This window comes from Mesoplodon densirostris, chromosome 11 (assembly GCF_025265405.1).
Source record: "Mesoplodon densirostris isolate mMesDen1 chromosome 11, mMesDen1 primary haplotype, whole genome shotgun sequence".
NCBI classification, from domain to species: domain Eukaryota; kingdom Metazoa; phylum Chordata; class Mammalia; order Artiodactyla; family Ziphiidae; genus Mesoplodon; species Mesoplodon densirostris.
In genome coordinates this window covers 14748297-14760363 of record NC_082671.1, presented here as the reverse complement: position 1 = coordinate 14760363, position 12067 = coordinate 14748297, and the positions used below count along the sequence as shown (strand labels likewise).

General features: G+C 34.9%; 1 pseudogene; it reads right to left on the bottom strand.

The window, feature by feature from the left end:
* Positions 1-7104: 7104 nt before the first annotated feature.
* Positions 7105-9960, bottom strand: LOC132499468 (large ribosomal subunit protein eL43-like; annotated as a pseudogene).
* Between the last annotated feature and the right edge of the window lie 2107 nt (positions 9961-12067).

Here is a 12067-nt window from a genome sequence, read left to right as displayed (position 1 = left end):
GGGTGAAAGATTGGATTTTAAGGAAATTTGGGGGAATTATTCAGGATGATAAGAGACTTGAATATGTTGGAAATTGAAAAGGAGATACCAGAGGAATAAGGTAATTAAAGATGTTATAATAAGGGCAAAAGTTATGAATGTGTGAGTATTCAGAGCATCTTTAAATTCCTTACTTCTCCCCACCCCAGGCCCCATGCCCTCATCTCCACCCTAGCCTTATCAGCCACATTGCGGGAATTGTTGGAGAGGAGAACCAGATAAGAGATTGAAGGGTAGGGAAAAAGAAAAAGAAAGGATAGAAATTTACTGGAGAGAGCATAGGATAAGTTTGAAGGAAAAAAAAAAGTAGAAAAAGAAAAAGGCCTTCACCACAGGCAATTTATGATGGGGAATTGAAAGTTTGGAGGTAGAGAGAAAGAGGTATCAAAGCAGCAAATGAGAAAGTGGTAGAACAAGAGGAACAGTGGAAAGTGGATTTAAAGAGTGGAACTGTGTATTTTATTTAATTTATTTATTTATTTGGCCATGCCATGCATCATGCACGATCTTAGTTCTTGGACCAGGGATGGAACCTGTGTCCCCTGCAATGGAAGCATGGAGTCTTAACCACTGGACCACCAGGGAAGTCCCTCGATTTTTAAACAAGACTTCCTTTCACGATTTTTGAGAACTGAAAGTAAAGATCTGGATTTCTTTTCATTCCCATCATTTGCTAGAGTGTGTTTCTTTGAGTATAGTGCAATATTTAGACTGGACTTCTTGGGGCTGCAATATTTATTTAGGTTACATAAAAAATGAGGAGTTTACTTAACAGTACAGCTCTGAGTAGGACCAGAATTTTCTCTTCCAGAAGGTACTTTGTACATTCAAGGCCCCAAATCCCAGCACAGTATAACAGTAGTGTTTAGGCTGACAGGATGGACAATTATGAAGCCAATGGTAGAAAGGAGATACAAGTGTTGAAAAGAAAATTTACATGTTCTTTACTTCTCATTCTAAAAGCCAGGAGAGTTGAAGGAAAAGAAAGATGGCGGAATGATTGTCTTCTATGGATTACTACTTCTGGCCCCTTCCACCCTAAGCTTGGGGAAAGAGAACAAAGATTGGAAATGGGGAGGTGGGTTGGGAGATGGGAACAGAACATCTATGAAGCAAAGCTAAGAATGAGGAGAAAAGTAGGAAAAATACCATTTGGCCAACTGTTCTTTCCTCTTTTCCTTCCCTGGAAACCAATCACATTGACATTCCTGTCCAACTCCAACTATTTTAGAGAGTGATAAGGAAAGAAGAAAAGAAAAGGGAAAAGAGAAGATAAAACCTGAAGGATAAAACGCTTATTTAACTTCTCCTTCCATTTTCTTCTTCATTTTTACTTGGCACCGTCCATGCCAACCTCAACCTGGAGCCTCCATCCACCAAGATTCTATTTGACTTGTGCCTATGTCTGCTCCTTAATGCCATACTGCTCTACTTCAAGATCCTAGAGCTAGCACCAGTGGCTTGAGAAATTCCATCTTCCTCTGGCTGTCTCATAGGAAGTGTTCTATAATCTAGGACTAAGATTGCAACAGGCAAGACATGCTCCTGATACCTGGAAGTTAAAGTACAGAATTCCTGTTCCCTTATTCACATTGTTTCTGCCCTAGATTCTTTCTAATTCAGACAATACCTAGTATAATATATGTGGAAGAGGGATAATCAAGAGAAGAGGGTGTTACTTATATTTCAAAGGCCTCAGTTAGTTTTCTAACCATTTAGTAAAACACTTTGTTTGACCCCATTGCTTTTTTATATTTACTTAAAATTCAGCATTAGAGAAGTATCACTGTGAATTGTTTTACTTTTCCCTTTGTAATTTATCAACAACTGTTTTTAGCTCTATGAGGCTTTAGGGGCTACATGCAAGTACATATTTTTCATTACATTTTAATTTATAAAAACACTACAGAAAATAGGAAGATATTATCTCAATAAACGGTAGCTTTATTGAGTTATTGCGGGTTAAAACTCCACCATAGAAAAACATCTTTGAGGTTACTTTAAGCAAAAGGTATAATCCCACACGATTGTGCATATTCACTAAGTTTTTGGACAGATAATTTCAAAATTTCCAACTGAATTAAAACTTGTAGATTCATAGTTTGGTCTCAAGTCACCCTAAATACCTGAAAAGCTTACCAGCTTAATGGAATGAATCTACATTAAAAAAAAGTGGATCATAATTTTTTTGTCCTGGCATAAAATCTTTTTATAACCTACCAGAAAAGTTTAAAAGCCATATTCATAAGATATTTGCTATCATTTGCCTGTGTGCTTCTAATTATTTCCATATCTTGGAACCAGTTTGTCTCCTGCAATCACATAAAATAAACAGCAAAACATGGTTTTTATTTGTTCAGATTTGAGCTGTAGACATTGCTTCTCAGTAATATTAAATAAGTTATTTAATTCGCTTCTGTTTAAATATTGATAAAGTTTATTATTTGTACTCCAGATTCTTCCACAACCTAGAATAATTTAGATAATTATTAGAATTTTTGATATATTTTAGAATAATTTAAATTAATATTTAATTCACAGTTCTGTTTGATATAATAAAAAGTAATGATAAATATGAGTATTTTGGTAACCCGTAATTCTTTAATAGCATTCTCTTATGGAGATAAAATGTTTAAATATTAATTAATTTAGTACTATCAGAACTGCATAGTTATTAGGCATTTCCAAATTTGGAAGAATTTTCATTACACAGGAACTGGATAATGAAAAAAGAAAACAAAAAGTCCTCCTCTAGTCCTTATAGGGGACAGATCAAATGAAATTTTCTAATAATCTGGAGATGTTTCATAATTGAACACTTAGTAGCCATTTCCAAAATAACAAATATAAGGCTTCATTATGGCCTAGGATTTTCAAGTACATCCACGTCTGTCTCTATACCAAATAGGTTTTCATTACTCAAGTAGCATACGGTAGTAAATGAACCAAAACGGAACATGTTGCATTATTTTTCTGCATTAAGTGCCGACATTATCTTTTTCACACTGTGTGTGTGGTTTTACGTAATGAGGATCCTTTTAGAGACAGTTTGGAGGTACACGCTCTATTCTAGCTGATACCTCTTTGAAGGAGCCCATTTTCAAAGTAGCATACAGTGTGTGAATTATGCCCAATCTAATTATCATGCAGTACTTTGGGAATTTACTCCTAAATGGCTGCTATTAACATAAACAAGTCAATTTACATGTCACAGTGAGGTTCAGGTTAAAAGAAAATATATAATGGATTTCTGTATATTTGTGATCTATTTTAACTATGATTTTATTTAAAAGAAAAAAAAGAAGATAAATAGATGTACTGATTTTTCTCCATATAAACTTTGCTCTTATAATAGCCATATGAATAGTTAGTGGTAGTTTTCACCGTCAGTCACATATATTTTTTGAGTGCCTACTATGTGTAAACATTGTTCTGGACAAAGACCTTCAAAGCAGATAGGTCTCTGCTCTGGCAACAACTACTTTGAACTAATTTTGCCTCAAATCTTTGCAATAACAACTTTAGAAATCTAGAGGAAAAAACACTACCATCAAAGGGCAGGGATGCCTGGCATACAAAGCGGGTATTTTTCCATTTTGAAATGAGATCTTGTAATATGGAAGAAAACTTAAGTGTAATGCAAGTTAATTTTTTTTAATAAATTCAAATTAAAAACCTTGAAATTGGTTGAAATGTGTCATTAAACTGATGAAGTCAGCAAGAAGATAGGCATTATGTAGTTAAAGTAGAAATAAATTTACAACATGGATATAGAATCATTAACCCAAATTTTCCTCAATCTTTTAAAATTAGGATGATTCACCAAGCTCAGGGAAGAAGGCCAGAAGGAGTTATAAACATACTTTTCAGAGTGGTAAATAAGTATCATGAAAAAAAATGTTAGATTAATCTTGATGAGTGAGTCAATTTGAGCATTAAAGATATATGGTTATTCAGTTGTAATGTCTTCTTCCTGGCATTGCACCAGAGCGTAGGCTATATTTTCAGGGAATTTAAGTTCTATGGAAGGAGGACATTTGACAAAGAAACATTTCCAAATAAGACAGTTGCAGGATCTCCTTTTCTGGAGGTATGTAGGGACAAGCATTTTGGTTTTGGCTGTGTCTACAAAGCAGCCACATAAACTGAAAAGTAAAACCTCATTCAAGCAAAAATTAGGGGTTCCTCATCTAATTCCAAATAACTGCCGTGGTTATTCTCTCTAGTTTTATCGTTATTACATAGACATGTCTCTTGTTCTATCAAAAAGCCCAAGAATGGTTTTGGTTGGTGGCTTTCAAAATCAGAGAACCTTTATATGCACAAAAGCTGAAGCTGATTATGACATAAACTTTTAATTATAATCTAAGGGAAAAAATAAAAGAGAATGTATGTTGGTTGGAAGATCATGAATTGTTATCAGGGGGTATGACATCTAATTCATTCATCCATTCAATCATTCATTCTTTCAACAAATACTCATTGTGCATTTACTAAGGTAGGTGGGCAACAAACAAACTTCTTCAAGAAGTCTAACTTACATTCTAGGACAACAAAATGGAGAGCAAAATAAAGATATTCTCTACTTCAGGGACTCATGGTTTGATCATTACAATAATAACAAGAGGAGGAAGATGAGGCAGAGAAGGAAAAAGGGAAGGAAAAATTAATCTTTGCATATATAGTAAGGCTGAGAACAGCGCTTGTTACAATGAAAAACCTCTTCTTTTCTAGTTTATTGTTGCCTCTGAGTCATCTCAACCAAATATTTTATATTTTCCAACTATAGTGGTTACATTTTGCTTAATTTTCAGCACATTATTTTAATGGCACAACTTTGAATTTTGTTTTGAAACAAAAGCACTGCTACAGGATTAAGATGCAAGTGTACTTTTAAGATAGAAGTAGAGTGAACTCGATTTGGAAACAACTTTTCCGGCAACGGTATTTTATTTAAATTATGAATTATTCAAGAATAAAGTCCAAATTCACTTCTGAAATTATCCCCTAGAATTCTAGCCTCTTTGAGATTTTCAGGATCTCCTTTGTAAAGATCTGAAATGACGACCAAACCCTTTTTACATCTATTCATACCTTTATTATTTAAAAAAAAAAAAACCTTTTAAACTTGACTGATTTATTTCAAACACTCGTACAACTGAACTAAGAGGGCGGGGTGGGGGGTAGGGAGTGTTTCTCCAGTAGCCTTAAAAAGAATGTAGCGCTATTGTGTTCATAGTTTAATCTGCTGGGATTCCATAACCGAGGAAAGATGGGTGTCAGATCTCCACGCATAATCTTCAGTACATCCGGACCTGAGAAACGGAGGTGGAGAAAACGAAAACAAGATAAAACTGAAGCAAGCTTGCCTTTAACTTTATAAGAATGTGAATAAAATAGTGTAGGGAAAAAAAAAAAGCCGTCATCAGTTTCAAGATTGGGGCTCAGACACCGACTCTACCTGGGTTCCCTGTTTCTGCTCTGTGCAGATACAGCTAATGCACTACTGAAATGGGAGGCAGGTGGACGGGAAAGCCAGAGAAACTTTTTTTTTTTTCTCCATCAGTTTGAAGTGAGAACAGGAGCCATACTTCGACAAAACAAATAGAGAAACAAATGGGGACAGAACGCCCACAAGTGCAATGGAAGCCCTTCACCCAGTCCTGGTAGAATGTTCTGGATCTGATAACCTTATAGTTATCTCAGAGCAAGATAAGTGTCGCCTTCAAGATTAAATATTCTTTTATAGGGAAAAGATATGGCAACCAATACCCCTCACTCCATCCTGCTTGATTAAATGGAGACTAACGATTCAAAGTAAATCATTTTTAGGTATTTAGACGCCAAGTTAAATAAGTAAGTTTTTCATTAGCATAATAAAAACACATGAAAATGCTGTTGTTACTGTACCCAATTTGAAGAAAACTCTTAAATGGGAGAGACAATATATCAAAAACTGAAAGTTCCTAAAAAATCACATTAAGAAGTAACTGAATTACTTTTTGCAAAGTATCCATACCAAAAGGCTCTCACTAAATATAAATTTTAAGAGAATATTTTAAAATATTTTTAGATGTATTTTCATTGCAACTCTGAACTTTTTTTCTGATGACCCTTTAGATCTTAATACAATCCACGTCCTTATTTTCGTCACCTGAGTCTCCTTTTTAAGTCAAACATTGGTTTCAGATTCTAAAAGTGCTGCTTTAATGTTCATAAATAGTGTAACACACTATCTGAAAGAGAGATGGGCAGTTCTGTTTCTAGACTGTGAAGATTTTGGCTTGTTTCTTTTTCTGTTTGTGTATGAGCTGCCTGACTTATCAGTTACTGGATAAAACTGGCTTTTCAATTACTTGTATTAATACATTTCAATTTATTTTAATCTCATTTCATGTTTTATTTCATCATCCAATCAAACATTTTCTAACTACTTTCTGAATTTGTTACCAAACTTTGATACCAAACATCATTTCCAAACTTTGCTTTTCCTTTTCACTTTACCATATACACAGTGTGAAGGTGCTGTGGTCTTAATTCCATCCTTCTCTCTTGATTTCAGACCATACCTTTAAAGTGTCCTTATTACTTGCTTTTTGTTTCTTTTCCACTTGTTGCTGTTGCTTTCCTGGGTTTGGTCTTAGTTTTTGTTTTTTGATGCTTGTTAACACTGCCTCACTTCGCTGGTTCAAAAAGAACTATTATTTGCTCTATGAGTTTTCTGTTTCTCTTGGTGACTATCAGCTTCTGTTTCCTATTTTGGGGCAGAAAGGAAAAAGCCTGTGAATGATGGGCTCTGATTTCAAGACTAGCCCTTTAGAGCAACTTTCTAAAGTGCCAACCATTTAATTCAGAATCACTCAGAAATCTTTCAAGGAATGCAGATTCCTTGGATCTCACCTTTTCCTTCCTGGCATAAGATGGATTTTTTTTCTTCTTAGATAACAGCTCCCAGGTTATTTCCTTTTTATAATCTATTTCTTTCTCTTTTAGCAGTCACTAAACTTTAGAAATCTCTGAGGATATTTATTGGGGGGGTTACATAAATGAATCCATTTATTAAGGCTAGCAGTGTTTCCCATGGTGGAGCTTCTGATCTTTCCATTCCTTCTGTCTTCTGATGATGGACTTTTCTGTGACTGCAGAAGTGGTATTGTAGGGTCAGTATCACTGGCTACCATTTTCATGCAGGAACCACAGTGCCAGACACCCACAGCTAGCTCTCCCTCTTGGTTTTGTGACAGAAGGAGCAAGTGTACTTGGTGTACTGACTCATTTCAATTTTCTTCACCATTTTCCTGAGGGAGACACCATAACAGGTCCTGTATTTACAGACAATTGCAACCTTCTTGGTGCATTTAGCCTTGTAGCCACAAATTAGGTCCAAGATCAGAGATCTCTGAGGTTTTATCAGTGTTGTTGTTGATGTTGTTATTTTAACGAATAGAAACTATATGATCATCTCAATAGATACAGAAAAAGTGCTTTTGACAAAATTCAACATAATTTATGATAAAAACTCTCCAGGAAGTGGACATAGAGGAAACCTACCTCAACATAATAAAGGTCATATATGACAAACCCACAGATAATATCATACTTAACAGTGAAAAGCTGAAAGCATTTCCTCTAAGATCGGGGAAAAGACAAGGATGATGACTCTCACTACTTTTATTCAACATAGTTTTAGAAGTCCTGGCCACAGCAATCAGAGAAGAAAAATAAATAAAAGAAATGCAAATTGGAAAAGAAGAAGTAAAAATGTCACTCTTTCCAGATGACATGACACTGTACATAGAAAATCCTAAAGATGCCACCAGAAAACTACTAGAACTCATCAATGAATTCAGTAAAGTTCAGAATACAAAATTAATATACAGAAATCTGTTGCACTTCTGTACACTGATGAACTATCAGAAAGAAAAATTAAGGAAACAATCCCATTTACCATATCACACCAAAAAGAATAAAATACCTAGGGATAAACCTACCTAAAGAGGTGAAAGACCTGTACTCAGAAAACTATAAGACATTGATGAAAGAAATTAAAGGCGACAAAAACAGATGGGAAGATATACCATGTTCTTGGAGTGGAAGAATCAATACTGTGAAAATGACCATACTACCCAAAGCAATCTACAGATTTCATGCAATCCCTATCAAAATACCAATGGCATTTTTCACAGAACTAGAACAAGTAAGTTTTAACTTTGTATGGAAACACAAAAGACCCGAAATAGAAATAATAATCTTGAGAAGGAAGAACAGAGTTGGAGGAATCACACTCCCTGACTTTAAATTTCTTTTCTTTTTTTTTTAACATCTTTATTCGAGTATAATTGCTTTACACACTTTAAATTTCTTAAAAGACCTGTAGGAATTTTGTTTGTATTTTTTATCCTCCTATAAGTTGTATTCTTTTCATTTTAAATTTATTTTTCTCCTTTATTAGGATTCTTCATTCTCATTTTCCTCCTACCAAAGCAATCATTCAAATATATTTAACATATATTCTTTTGTTTTTATATGTTCTTGAAAATGTGTCTTGCTATTTTGTGTGCACAAATTTCTAATCTACATAAATGTAATGTGTAACAAATTCTTGTTACTTTTTTACTCAGCATTAAAGGTCCACGCATGTTTCTGGGTGTTCATCTGTATGGTTCGTTATCTCTGAATGTCCCCTAGTATAGCATGTGACCCAACACACTGGGTCTGTCTGCTCCTCTAGTGATGGTCACCCAGATTGCCTCCAACTCTACTACCATAAATAACACTAACATTAACATAATTTTACAAATCCTTTTTCAACCTTGTCTGAGAATTTCTCTAGGATGTATACCCAGGACTGGAATTGCTGAGTGGTTGGTAAGTATATCCTCAATTTGGCTAGATGCACCAGGTCACTTTCCAGAATGGCTACACCAACCCAGCATGCCTACAGCACATAAGTCCTGTTATATATATGCACCTCTGCAACAGTTGGCTTTATCCAGCTTTCTAATTTTGTATTTTGGTGGTATAAACTCAAAAAAAGTTTATAAAGAAAAGAGGAATGTAACTAATCAACAGCTCTTACTGATTAGGACAAATGTTTCACATTGTAATAGATGCTGAAACTTTAAAGCAAAGAATACATCTGCATTCAAAGAACATGCAATGTAATGGAAAAGAGGGACAGAAGACACGTGGAAAACCTTTGACAGCAGAATGAATACAATGTGGAGAAGAATAAATGGAGGTCATGTAGCCAGCAAGATCAGCAGAATCAGGGAAAATTTTCTGCAGAAACTGACCCTGAAATTTGAAGGGGTGAATACATTTGACTGAAGAATGGTCCACCTGTGCTCGGGAAAGTTTATCCTCATCTACTGAAAGTACATTGTCAGTAATCACACCCATAGAACTACACCAACCCTGGACATCAAAGTCTCAGACCCCCTTGCATTTTAAAAGATGGGTAGCACTATGCTGGACATTCAGCCAAGAGAATAGCACACACAAAGGCAGTAGGAAGAGGATACACAAAAATTGCAGAGATCAACATGGACACTAGGCTGAGAATGTACTACCTGCTTTAAGTGCATGTTCTCATTGAATCCCAGCAGTCTGGGATATTGGTGTTGGTCATCTTTTTTTCTTCACGTTTTTTTTTAATTAGTGCCTTACAATTTTCAAAAGTTTCACATATATGATTTCATATAATCTCATAATAACCCTTTTCCCCCCACCCCTGTATTGCACCTCCCCCTTCCCTCTCCCCACTGGTAACCACTAGTTTGTTCTCTATATCTGTGAGTCTGCATCTTTTTTTTATAATCACTAGTTTGTTGTGTTTTTGGATTCCACATATAAGTGATATCACACAGTATTTGTCTTTCTCTGACTTATTTCACTTACTGTAATGTCCTCTGGGTCCATCCATGTTGCTGCAAATGTCATTCTTTTTATGGCTGAGTAGTATTCCATTGTATACATGTACCACATCTTCTTTATCCATTCATCTGTTGTTCGATATTTAAGTTGCTTCCATATCTTGGCTATTGTAAATAGTGCTGCTATGAACATTGGGATGCATGTATCTTTGTTTTTTTCAGATATATGACTAAGATTGGAATTGCTGGGTCACATGGTAGTTCTAGTTTTAGCTTTTTGAGAACCCTCTATACTGTTTTCCACAGTGGCTGCACCAATTTACATTCCCACCAACAGTGTACAAGGCTTCCCTTTTCTTCACATCCTCGCCAACATTTCTTATTTGTGTTCTTTTTGATGATAACCATTCTGACAAATATGATGTCACCTGGCAACCAACCAGACCAGGAGCCAATCAGCCTACCAGACTGCCCACATAGTTAGCCTGCCACAACAGAAGGACTCACGCAGCCCTCCTAGGGGAAATACCTGGAATATATAGCTTGGGAGATGAGAGGGAAGTGCACTGCAGGGACACAGAGGGCACTTCTCCAAGTTCAAGACATGTAACTAACCTACTACATACATAAAAATACCAGTAGTGAAGAATGAACTAATGTCATTTGTAGCAACATGGATGGATCTAGAGATTGTCATACTCAGTGAAGTAAGTCAGACAAAGACAAATATCACTTATACATGGACTCTAAAAAAATGGTACAAATGAACTTATTTACAAAACAGAAATAGAGTCACAGATGTAGAAAACAAACATGATTACCAAGGGGAAAGGGAGGGAGGCATAAATTGGGACATTGGGATTGACATATCCTCACTACTATATATAAAATAGATAACTAATAAGGATCTACTGCATAGCACAGGGAACTGTTCTCAATACTCTGTAATGACCTATATGGGGAAATTAACAAAAAAATGTAAATCAACAATATTCCAATAAAAATTTAAAAAAATAAAATCCATGTTGTAAAAAAATAAATAAATAAAAATTTTAAATTCTTCCTGTTTAAAAAAAAATACCAATAACAACTTAGACAAAATGAGGCAGCAGAGGAATGTGTTCCAGATGAAGGAACAAGGTAAAATCCTAGAAGAAGAACTGAGCAAAGCAGAGATAGGCAACCTACCTGAGAAAGAGTGGTCATCATCTTTTTTACATTAAGAAAACAAAGCCTTAGAAAAGTAAGTATTTGGTACAACCAGAATTTTAACAAATGTTTGTTTTATCTCAAAGTTAATGCTTGTTTGTTGTTGTTGTTTTGTTTCCCTGGTCAAAAAGGTCATATAAATATAGAAAAAGTAAGAATTATATGACTTGCCTATGGAACAAATGAATTCTATTTTAGTGAATTAGAAGTTAGTAAATAAGGACCAAAGGCAATCTGGCTTCTGTTTGATGATAATTTTCAACTACCCTGTAAATTCTAGACAATATTGACAGGTGCCAATGGAATTTTAGAGCATACTTGGATGTCTGGAAAAGGAGACTCTATGTAATATACTAGTAAATGCTTCTAATGGGAAACTGGCTTATATTAATAGCCATCAAGGCCACATCCCCTGTAAGGTCTCTGAGCGGTAGAGATGATAGATAGATCCATAACCTGTAAAGGTGATATCATATAATATAACCTCTAATTACAATTAAACATTAATTAAATATTTTTCCAATTGTGTCCATTTCCTTGCAAAGAATTTTATAGATTAGACTCTTTCTGTTTTCATAGTCCAGCTCTTAAAATTAGTAAGTAATTGCTTTTAGTCTTGTTTAAACTTGTTTAAATACAAAGTGCACAGTGAGATATTATTTTTGTAGAGATTATGCTTCAAAGCAGATATCCTCTCAAAAGAAGGTATCACAAAAGTTGAATCTGCCAGATCATCAACATGTATTGCAGAGACATCTAATATTAAAAAATAACACTAAAGGAAATCCTGTGCTTTCCACATGACATATTCTGCATTCATAAGCATGTAAAGGACAAGCTTCTTTTTTTGTGAGTAATACAATATTTCTTAAAAGCATGCATTTTTATATTCTTTATTGTTAATCAGAGAGCATACTGCTATTATACCATTAACTCACAAGAGA